Source organism: Abramis brama (assembly GCF_963993115.1).
Source record: "Abramis brama genome assembly, contig: SCAFFOLD_86, whole genome shotgun sequence".
NCBI classification, from domain to species: domain Eukaryota; kingdom Metazoa; phylum Chordata; class Actinopteri; order Cypriniformes; family Leuciscidae; genus Abramis; species Abramis brama.
The window spans coordinates 70392-83066 of record NW_028156056.1 but is presented as its reverse complement, the minus strand read 5'-3'; positions in this window follow the sequence as shown (position 1 = coordinate 83066).

The following is a 12675-nucleotide window of genomic DNA, read 5'->3' as shown; positions in this document are numbered from 1 at the left end:
TTAGCTAATAGAGATGATCGGGTCACGTGCCGCTAGAACTGAGGCGCAAGGGATCGGTCTTGTCACATTTACAAGCGCCAAACAGTGTTTATTGTTTGAATTTCGTAATAGAATTGACAGACTTTGAGAGCTGATTTTTTTTTTTTTAGATATATCAAAAGTACCCTGCTCTGTCTAGTCTGTCGGTCTCCGTGTCCTCTTTGCTTTCGAGATTCTTCTGTGCGTGAGAAAATGGATGTGTGGCGTGAGTGCATGTGAAAAGTGTCAATCGCGTGAGAGTTGGCAACTTCTTTTGCAAGTGTGACATTAAACCACAAACACCTAGTTGCAAAACAAGCTTGTGTAGCAGACCTCGTCTTGCACAACAAAGAAATTCCCCTACACCACTGGCTTCGGTGGACCACGTCTGCAGTTTATTGACTGGTCACAGGCTGTTCTGAGAGAGAGCAGGCGCAGCCGGTCCATTACAGATGATGTCACTCACAGAACAAACTCAAAATATTAATTATAAGCCAAATTAAATATTTGAGGACTTGAAGAACAAAATAAAGATTATATTGATGATGTAAGTTATTGTTTTAAATTCTATTTAACCAATTTAATAATTATACATATAAAAGTTTGCTGGAACAGGCATCAAGCAATTCAAGCTTCTCTTGCAAGCATGATATTTCACAATTAGGACATTTAAACTGACTCTCTGACATTAACCCCCTCAAAATACTAAGTAATCTTTTATGTAATTTTTCCATCTGCCTGATGATCCTTATCATCTGCTTGCCTCGCCAGATCAGCTCGTTTAGGGGAAGATGGGTCCTTGCCTGTCTTCTTCCTCTTCTCTGTTTTCTGAGCTTTATGAAGTTCTCCGGCGTGGTCTTTCTGGAGCTGGTCAACTAAAAGATCGCCCATAAATATTTCAATTTCATCACCTGTAAATAATTAAGAAGAGATTCCAGTTTGAGGGATTTAACAGAAGAATTCATATTCAGGCCTTCTGGCAACACAACAATGTCAAAAATATTATTTAACATCAGTCGAGCAACATAAATACATAACTTTATATAGTTCTCTTTCACGCTTGAACGAACAATAACACACACACACGATTACGCCAAGATGTCGGTTTTGTCGAGGATCCACATAACGTAAGTTCAGACTTAAATGAGTTAATGTCTTAATGAATGTGAAGAGTTGTGAGAGAATGAGGTGCATGTGAGATCCGTGTCTGTCATCAGTGTTAATCAAAGAACAAAGGTAACAGAGAAAAGAATGAATATGGTAAGTTACAGAGCGTAACGATTTCTTTAGAGAACGAATTTATCTAGCTCTCTATGTTCTCGTTTATTTTTATTTTTTTGAGAACCTATGAAATCATAAAGTAATGACACTGACGCTACATACAGTTACCGGAGGGTGGCGCAGTTCTGGGGATCATATTTCCATAATAAATGTCTTATTTAGGAGCCATAGGAGCTGTTGGCAGTGATTGTATCGTGCTGTGAGTGTGCAGTCGTGCACACATGATTGCAGTGTCCTTCCTGTTCAGGAGTGTATTCTATATTCAGAATATTCTATTCTGTTGTCACACCTGTACATAAACATTTGTCTACTTTTGTCCATTATATAGGCCTATACATATGTGTATCTTATTCATTTATCTTTATGCTTTATTTTTTATTGTGCTATCTGTGTATCGGCACTGTTGTTGTCTCTGTGTACTGGAAGCTTCTTCTGTCTCCAAAACAAATTCCTCGTGTGTGCAAACATACTTGGCAATAAAGCTCTTTCTGATTCTGATACAAAAGAGGTTCTCTTGTTGAATTTGTCACGTGCACCATTTATTGAAGCATAAGATCAGTTTTACAGAAGTAGGTTATATTTACTGTTGAATGAAAATGGCTGCCCGATCACAACCTCTGTTGCAACTGTTCCGCAGCTCGCACTGTTTCCCTATCAGTTAAAATACCATTCAAACAACATTTCTGGTGCATCTATAACCATGACATTGGCCAGGGGTTTGAAGCTGTTCAATGAAAGCCGCCACATCCGTTTTGTTCTTTCGGCGCTAAAAGCTTCTTGCTTAAAATCGTTTCAAGACTGCGTTTGCTCAGAGCTATTGCCTCTCTGCTTAAAAGTCAAGAATACCATCATAGCTAAAACCACGGTTAAAATAGCTTTCTCATTAATGTGTTCACAATTCATCCTGTCCTTTGGGTCGCATCAGATCAATGAGCAGCAAGTCATCATTTCGATTTAGTAAGTTATAATTTTGACTTTTTATGTCATAATTATGATTTAAGTATGTCATAATTTCGTTAGTATTATTATCAGTGATACTGACCTTCATTCATAAAAAGATGTCATTAAACAAGTATTTAAAGGAGAAGTTCACTTTTAAAATGAAAATTCTGTCATCATATACTCACCCTCATGTTGTTTCAAAGCTGTATGAATTTCTTTCTTATGCTGAACAGAAAGGAAGATATTTAGAAGAATATCAGTAACCAGACAGTTTTTGGGTCCCAATGACTTCCATAGTATATTTTTTTCCTACTATGGAAGTCATTGGGACCCAAAAACTGTCTGGTTACTGATATTCTTCTAAATATCTTCCTTTCTGTTCAGCATAAGAAAGAAATTCATACAGCTTTGAAACAACATGAGGGTGAGTATATGATGACAGAATTTTCATTTTAAAAGTGAACTTCTCCTTTAAAATGTACTGTCTTAATGTTGTCTCTACATTAATTTGGAGATTTACTGTGAAATGATTACATTATAAAACATATAAACTAAATATATACCTATAAAAACGTAAGCGATTTTAATTGCGATTAATCACAGAAAAAATTGTGATCAACTGACTTCATTTTTATAATTGATTGACAGTACTACTTTATATATAACAAATAAAAAAAAAAACATATGTGCAATTTGTCAAATAAATGCACCTTTTTGGGGGGAAAAGGTTAGGAATGTTTCCTGTTAATATGAAAAAATAAGACTTCAATTTAGGTTTTAATAAATACTCTTTGAAATGATTTACAGACTGAGCAAATGATTAAGAAATGACAGAACAGTCCCAACAGTGTGTATATGTGTAATTAAATGTCCATACTTTTGTCAATTATATGTCTTCTCCAGTCCATATACATGTTTGTGGTAGGGTAGGTCTACTGCCTTTCCCCATCTCACCATGTTTCTAACCATGTGGAGCACTCTGTGTTTGTGGAGAAAGAGGAAGATTGTTTACATGCCAAAACAAACATTTCTTATTGTGATTTAATAATGTCTGGTTGAAGTTATGCAGGCTATCAACTGAGAAAGCAATAGAATGTCACATTCATTCACAAATAATCCAGCCTGTTCTCACTTAAATGCGTCTCTATAGCACGCATTGTGTTTATCGTGCAATTTATACGCAAAAATGAGTTTTTACGTGCATATGATACTCAGTTTTCGCGTGCATTTCGATACGCACTTCGTTGCGTGTAATACACACGCACCCCACACCACTAAGACCTACCCTAACCAACCCATTCGTATCCTATGCACGTAAAAACTCATTTCCGCGTATAAATTGCACGATAAACACACTGCGTGCTATAGAGACGCATTTAGTGTGATCGGGTTGAATAATCACAACTGACTTTATTATGTCATCACAGATTCATACAAGTTAATTAGACAAACTAAACTATTTTTAAAGAGAAATAGCCTATATAGATCATTTCAAGGACGTAAACAATACCAAAAGTGTGGGAATGCTACTGCGCACGACTGGCCCTGAAGCATTTCCGATGGCACCATTGTTAAATCGCAGAGCTGTCAAAACTAAATGACTAGCACATATTTTTTAAGTCTATCTAAAACAGAACAGTTAAGATATTTATAAAAGTAAAAAATAGACAATAACGTGGAATTTTTGGACTGACTGGACACTTTAAATCAGACCCTGAGGCGACAACTATTCACTCAGAATGTAAAGCATTTCCCTGAAGTGTCGTATCCAGATGTGTACCATTATCTGGTTGAGACCGAGTGTGTCTACACGAGAGAAGCGGTCAAGGCACATCGCAGTCTAGATGCCTACAACTACTTCCTTAGCGGAAAAGTTGGAAACATTTGTTCCCACGATATGGACGATGTTTGTCTCGTATTTGGTGAAGTTGGAGCGTACTCTGTGTGGTACTCATAAACGCAAGGGCGTAACTTTGGGTCTACCATTGGGGGGGGGTAAACTCGTGGCATATTTATTTATTTATTTATTTATTGAATAATTTTCTTGTGTAAAAGGTAACATGCTAATTTGCCGTTCCTGTAATAGAAATTAGAATTTTTGCTATGAACATATCTTAAAAACAAGTTTGGCAGATGACTGAATCAATTAACAGCCAAACAAACATTATAGAATAAAAAAAAAAAAAAAAAAAAATTATTGCAAACAAGAATGAAGTTACAAACAAAATGTAACAATACAGTAGACATAAGAGTACTACACCAAACAATAAACACATGTACACTAGACAAAAGACATATATGACATAACATTTAACAACAGATATAGAGGCTGAGAATTACTGCATACAGGTTGACTGTAGATATGAATGAAATGACAGGAATAAAATGGCGGGGTTTAATGAGTGTGTGGAAATGGTCGTGTGTTAGTTGCCGCCGGCTATGCGTGGGTGCAAATTGCCTGGACACCCACGCATAGCCACATTGCCGCCCGGCCCCGGCATAAGGTATACCATGGTGAGACGGCAGAGGAAGGGCCCCGTGCGCCATCCGATCCCCTGGCACCAAGCACACAACCCCCCCCCCCACAAACAACCACATCCCGACCCCAGAACCATCACCCAAGCCGCCACTCTTGTCCTATGTATGAGTATGAATAGCTAAATTATGAACTTTCTCTAATGTAGTGCATTAAAAGAAGTGGTCAAGCAGGATGAATATCTGCCCAGATTTCCCCCCGCATAACACATTCGCCCTGTGTATTAGTGGATATATGCCTCCTCTGGAATGTGTGAATTTAAAGAAATGGGGTGTGCAGTAAAATACCTGCTGAGGCATCTGCATTTACCCTAGTCTGTTTTGTTATTAAGTTGGCTTGAGAAAGCCAACTTACTGAAATCCTATTTAAACTTATTAAGTTGGCTTGAGAAAGCCAACTTACTGAAATCCTATTTAAACTTATTAAGTTGGCTTGAGAAAGCCAACTTACTGAAATCCTATTTAAACTTATTATTAAGTTGGCTTGAGAAAGCCAACTTACTGATATTGTATTTAAACTTATTATTAAGTTGGCTTGAGAAAGCCAACTTACTGAAATCTTATTTAAACTTATTATTAAGTTGGCTTGAGAAAGCCAACTTACTGATATTGTTTTTAAACTTATTAAGTTGGCTTGAGAAAGCCAACTTACTGAAATCCTATTTAAACTTATTATTATTAAGTTGGCTTGAGAAAGCCAACTTACTGAAATCCTATTTAAACTTATTATTAAGTTGGCTTGGCTTACTGTTCTGACTTGGTGTGCTATATCTTTTCAGACTGGTTTGAGTTACGGTTTCCTTAAAAATTAATATTAAAAATCATAAAAATCCCATAGACTTTCATTGCAGACTGCTCAAATTGAGCCAAGACTACGGTGGCCCATTAGTGCACAAACCAAAATCTCAAATCTAAATTCTCTGAAGCCCTAGACTCAATTAAACTACCATTCTAAATCTATCTATCTATCTATCTATCTATCTATCTATCTATCTATCTTCAAACCTTATCTATCTATCTATCTATCTATCTTCAAACCTTTTCTATCTATCTATCTATCTATCTATCTATCTATCTATCTATCTATCTTCAAACCTTTTCTATCTATCTATCTATCTATCTATCTATCTATCTATCTATCTATCTATCTATCTTTCTAACCAATCTATCTTTCTCTCTTTCTAACAATCTATCTTTCTTTCTTTCTAACCAATCTCTTTCTTTCTTTCTAAACAATTGTGGCGATTAAAAAAAAAAAAGGAGCTTTACGCCACATCTTCGTTTTGTTTACTTTTATTTTTTTTTACTTTCACTTTGCGTGTATGGGGAGGCGCTTTTCAATTAACGGCGGAGGCAAGGAGGATATAAATGTGGGTTCGTACCTGAGAGAGGGCGCGTCATCCGAAGGTTTGAAGCTGTGGGAGTGATTGTTTGGATTAGTATTACCGTATGAAGGGGAGAGACGGCCGCTTGTGAGCTGAGGTTTCCTGTGAGTGATGTCTGGTGCGTCGCGGAGTTCACTCAACTTCACTGCGTTGCACATCCTGATCATCTGGTTTTAATAAAGCTGAAGACAAGTATGGGCTGCTTAATCCGCCGAAACGGTGCCTGACTACAACACCCCCTAGATCCCTTCATAAACAACAAACTTGGTCAGTACCTGTGCGCCGCCATTACACCCACTCATTCATTTACGCACGCACTCGCAAAACATTCACGCACGCACTTTTGATATGCTTATAAGTATTACTGTGATTGTTTATTGATTTGATAAGTTTACTGTGATAAGTTTGTTGATGTTAGTAACTTAGAACAAACATTCTGTTAATTAGTTCAATGTTTTTTTTTTGTACAATTTATGAATGGTCCTGGACGCGAATCTGCCTATTGGAAACGTGACACAGGTGACGCGGCGATTGCTACAGGGATTTTTTCTTTTCACCCTTGAATTGCATTGTTGAACAATTGGGTTTTTTTTGTGTGTGTTTTTATTTTTTATTTTATTTTATTTTATTTTTTTTGCTCTTGAAGGTTGTTTTGTGTGTTGTTTTTGGAACATTGAAAAATAAATTTTCTTTTTGCTAACTGTTGTCGCTGACAAATATATTTTTTTGTAAATATTGTAACCGGTGTTTTTTTGCTATCCGGGGAAAAATACCATCTTTGTCAGGAAATTCCTGGCTGGCGCCCGAACAGAAAGAATATATTATTTCTTTGAAAGACTTTTTGTGCTAGGGTGGTCACCACCGTTACACAATCTATCTTTCTTTCTTTCTAACAATCGATCTTTATTTCTTTCTAACCAATCTATCTTTCTTTCTATCTATCTATCTATCTATCTATCTATCTATCTATCTATCTATCTATCTATCTATCTATCTATCTATCTATCTATCTATCTATCTATCTATCTATCTTTCTATCCTATCTATCTATCTATCTATCTATCTTCAAACCTTTTCTATCTATCTATCTATCTATCTATCTATCTTCAAACCTTATCTATCTATATATGCTACAATCAGTAAATCATACTTGAACATGGTAAATCATGGTATACTATAGTAAATCATAGTAAACTATGGTAAATCGTTGTAAACTATGGTAAATCATGGTAAACTGATAAATCATTCTAGAAGCAGTAAATCATACTTGAACATGGTAAATCATGGTATACTATAGTAAATCATGGTAAACTATGGTAAATCGTGGTAAATCATGGTAAACTGTGGTAAATCATGGTAAACTATGATAAATCATGCTAGAATCAGTTAATCATACTTGAACATGGTAAATCATGGTATACTATAGTAAATCATGGTATACTATAGTAAATCATGGTAAACTATGGTAAATCATGGTAAACTATGGTAAATCATGCTAGAATCATTAAATCATATTTGAACATGGTAAATCATGGTATACTATAGTAAATCATGGTAAACTATGGTAAATCGTGGTAAATCATGGTAAACTATGGTAAATCATGGTAAACCATGCTAGCAACATGGTAAAAAAAATTCTAGCATCATGCTAGCAACATGATAATCATGCTAGCATGGTAAACTATGGTAAATCATGGTAAACTATGGTAAATCATGGTAAACTGTGGTAAATCGTGGTAAACTATGGTAAATCATGCTAGAATCATAGTAAATCATACTTGAACATGGTAAATCATGGTATACTATAGTAAATAATGGTAAACTATGGTAAATCATGGTAAATCATAGCCTGGCGAGCCAGACTTACATCAAGATGTTTAGTCTGGAAACTCTCAATAGACACGGCTTACTCCGAGGGGCGGGATAAACGGTTGTCTCTCAAAATCCCTCTGCACGCAATAGGATAGCGCTTCAACCAATCAGAGCAACGAAGAAGGTGACGTAGTCAGAGCGACGGAAAATAATTTATGGGAAAGTGTTTCGCGGTAAAGTTTGATGAAGAGATTTCTGTAAGCGACCAAATGTTATTGTAATGGAGCATAATGACTGTTGCCGTTTTTGTGAAAAAAATATGAGAATTGCGGGTGTGCTTGTACATTCAGCAAGCATTTTCGATAAACAGAAGAAACAACTAAGTATTGCCGAGAGACTACTGCATGTCGGAGTGGCGGTAGTTAAAACATCGATAAAGTCGAACAGGATTTGTAAGGTGTGTCTCAATCTTTTATCGAGACTTGAACGTGACTTGCCGGTGTACTGGAGATGGGTGGAGGATGAAAAGAACGAGGAAGCCTCCGCAGTAGAAACAATTACAGGTCGTTCAGATAAAAGAGAACGTGAGCCTACTCCGTCGAAGACCCCCAGGACATTGAAGAAGTTCTGCCATAAACCTGCAAGTTCTGGAAGAGCTAATATTCGACGCAGCATCACCGAGGTATGATAGTTGTATTGTTACATATGTTTTAACATCCAGTAATAGTGCAGAACAGCCTGATTTTCATTACAGATATGTTGCCCACCAGTTACCCTGGGAGCAACATCATTTATTGATATGTTTACTTGTACTAGCCCTGTTTTCAAACGCTTTAACTAAAGCTGTTTATATCTTCGTGAGTAGTCCTTATGAGGGAGCTTATGTCAAAATGATTTACGACTTTGACCTTTGACCTTTTGACAGGTTGAACTTCCGGTGACCTTTTTATGATTGATGGGTTGAACTTCCCGAATGAGGTCATGGGATTAACCTTTGCCCTATCGATCATGTGGTATGACAGCTAGTTCCCCCTATTTGAATAGAACAGATGTTTTGACGGATAGTTTTGACGGAATCAAAATAAAACAGATGTTGTTTTGCCGGATAGTTTTTGCCGGATAGTTTTGCTGGATTCAAACAGGCGGTGTCATGTTCTGTGTGTGTGTGTGTGTGTCACAGACCCTTTGTGTTCTATGTGTGTGTGTGTGTGTGGTGTCACAGACACCCCCCTCACATTCCAGAGCATCGGGCACTGACATCTGAACATGTGCTGTTCGGTCACTGTGAAGTGTATGTCACACAAACACATACTGTTCTTTAAAAGTTAAAAAACACACTGTTCCTTAAAAGTGTATAAATGAAAATATATAACCTTACATAAAACATTCTATCCTTTATATCCTTTATATAAATTATATAATATAAATCAATTAAAGTAAGGTTGAAAAACATACCTTTAAAAGTATATAAAATAAAAAAGCTTACTAAAACCAATTATTTTAGCTGAATAAAAGTGTATAAAATAAAAAGCTTACTAAAACCAATTATTTTAGTTTTAGATAAAAATTACATAAAACATTCTATCCTTTATATTCTATCCTTTATATAATTTATATAATATAAATTATATAATCTAAAACAATTAAACTAAGGAATAGAATTAAATAATGGAATGCTTACACAATATATGTTTGTATACATGTTTGTAAGTCTGGACGGTCTCTGACTTCAGTGATCAAGATATCAGGGGCTGAAATTATAATCCTAAATGTTGTAATAATGTTTTTAAAATCAATGAATTATTAAAAGTCTAAATACAAAAACACTGTTTTTTTCCTGAATGACATAGGGATCCGCGCGTGTCTGTCTGTGAGCAGTAAGAGTGGGGGGCGCGCTCGTCTATGCGAGCCCCCCTATTCCTGCGAGCCCTCTGACATCTGAAACAGCATTCCTGAGCACGGTGAAATCTCACACTAACAAAAGTTGAAAACATGCCTTTAAAAGTATATAAAATATATCTTATTGATCCAATTATTTTAGATGAATAAAAGTATAAATGAAATGCTTACTGAAACCAATTATTTTAGCTGAATAAAAGTATATAAAAAAGCTTACTAAAACCAATTGTTTTAGTTTTAGATAAAAATTACATAAAACATTCTATCCTTTATATAATTTATATAATATAAATTATATAATCTAAAACATTCTATCCTTTAAAAGAATAAAAATAAAAATCTTCTTACATGTTTGTAAGTCTGGACGGTCTCTGACTTCAGTGATCAAGATATCAGGGGCTGAAATTATAATCCTAAAAGTTTAAAAATGTTTTAAAGTTGTAATAATGCTTTTAAAATCAATGAATTATTAAAAGTGGTAAAACAAAAACACTCCTTTCCTGAATGACCTCACCAGAGCACTCAGAATGGTGCGCGCGCGTGTCTGTGTCTATGCGCGCCCCCTCTCCGTCTGAGCTCTGACTCCCTCCTTTGCATACCAGAGTACGGTGAAATCTCACACTAACAAAAGTTGAAAACATGCATTTAAAAGTATAATATAAATATCTTATTGATCCAATTGTTTTAGTTTTAGATGAATAAAAGTATAAATGAAATGCCTACTGAAACCAATTATTTAAGTTTTAGACAAATAAAAGAATATAAAATGACAGACTTAAAATGAACACATCAATGTCCATACCATTGATGTCCACAAAAATAACTAAACTAAAGTTGAAAACATGCCTTTAAAAGTATAATATAAATATCTTATTGATCCAATTGTTTTAGATAAAAGAATAAAAAATCATCTTACATGTTTTAGAAAGTTGAAGTATGTCCTACCATGGATGTCCACAAAAATGCAATGTATGAATGGGTTCAAAATTGTTTTACACAACTGAATTCATATAGTCATTCCTGAATGACCTCACACTGTCTCAAAACATAAGGAGCGCGCGCTTTTAATGTATGTGCGTCAAAAAGTAAAACACACGTACGTGTGTGTGTGTGTGTGTGTGTGTGTGTGTGTGTGTGTGTATGTCTATGCGCGCCCCCCTATTCCTGCGTGCTCTGACATATGAAACAGGACCCCACTCCACATTCCCGAGCACGGTGAAAGTGAGATTAAACATCACATACAATAATATAAAATAAATATCTTACTAAAAAAATCTACTGAAATGCTTGTAAAAAGAATAAAATTCATCTTACATGTTTAGAAACTTACAACTCTTGAACTTACATGTTCAAGAAGCTCTTAAGAGAGTTAACATAAATCACAGAGTGGTTCTCTCTCACACCAGCGTCTCTGACTCAGAGGAGTGTATTCAGTGATGGGATGAGACTTTGTGAATGTTGTGTTGAATTTACTTCAAAGTAAAATCTTAATGATGTCTTTTAAAAAATAAAATTTAAATAAATTATTAAAAGTCTTAATAAAAACAAATATTCTACAACGATGGTCTGTGGAAAAATTCGACTTGAACTTAAAGTATATATATTTTTTATCATGGGTATGTAAAATAATTTGAAGCGTCACAAGTCATCTCACGCCTGTGAAATGTTCAATCATTTCTTAAGTTGAATCTGTGAGAAAATGACAACAACATAGGCCTATCTTGAGAGCAACTATGAAAACATTTAGAAACTGGGAATCTTCCAGAAATAAGGTCCTTCTGATCAGCGCTGAGAAAGAAGTTACTGGACAATAATGTTAGCTTTAGGATATCGGATGACAGACCGAGCCTCTGTGCATCGTGTCAGAGCGTATGTCATGTTAGTCTGCTAACGCCTTTCCAGAGCCAAAGTTTTGTACATACTAAATTCATTTCAAAGCATAACCTTAAACGTTTACATTAGATATTTTAAAATTAAAAGACTGTTTAAAGTTTGAATACATACTCATCTTCTATTTATCTTTTAGAAGACTTATGTATGATATAAATTATTTTGCTTAACGGTGACCTAAAGTATAATTGTTATTAAACAATGTCTGTTCAAAAACTGTACTTGGTCGTCTTAAATCTCATTTATATGAAAAAGATTCAACCAGCATTTTTTGTCCATCTGGGGGTTTCAATTTTTATGGTGGGGGCTTTCCATAGCTATCCCATACACCTAAACACGACCATCACAGAAAACTACATTTTCAAAATGTAAACAAAGTTTTAGCTAAAATAAAAACACCTTACATTTCCAGAGAGGGGAAGTATTTCTTTCTGCAATGATAAAAACGATCCAAAAAGCAAATAGTTTAAGTTGTCATAAACATAACAGCCCCAGACCCTTCAGTGATAAACTACAGTGTGAACTGAAGCTTCAGGATATAGGGGCAGACCAGATGAGTCTCGGGGGACAATGTCACAGTAAATCTAGTCTGCGTTTCAGAGCATGCTACATCCAGAGTTTTATACTAACTGTTCAAATTCATTTAAAAGCATAACATTAAAAGTTTAAATAAAATCTTTAAAGTTTTATTAAAATCATATCTTCTATTTATCTTCTTAGAAGATTTATTTTTACTAAACAGCATCTGTCCAAAAACTTTAGATTGTTGAAAAACTGTGCTTAGACGTCTTAGATCTTTTGTCCATGAAACATGTTGTCACAATGTTTTGCTGCTGCGTTGTTTTTAAGAAATCCGAGGACTTCACATTGCTCTTATTTAGACTAAGTTGTATCATTTGGAAAATCAACACAC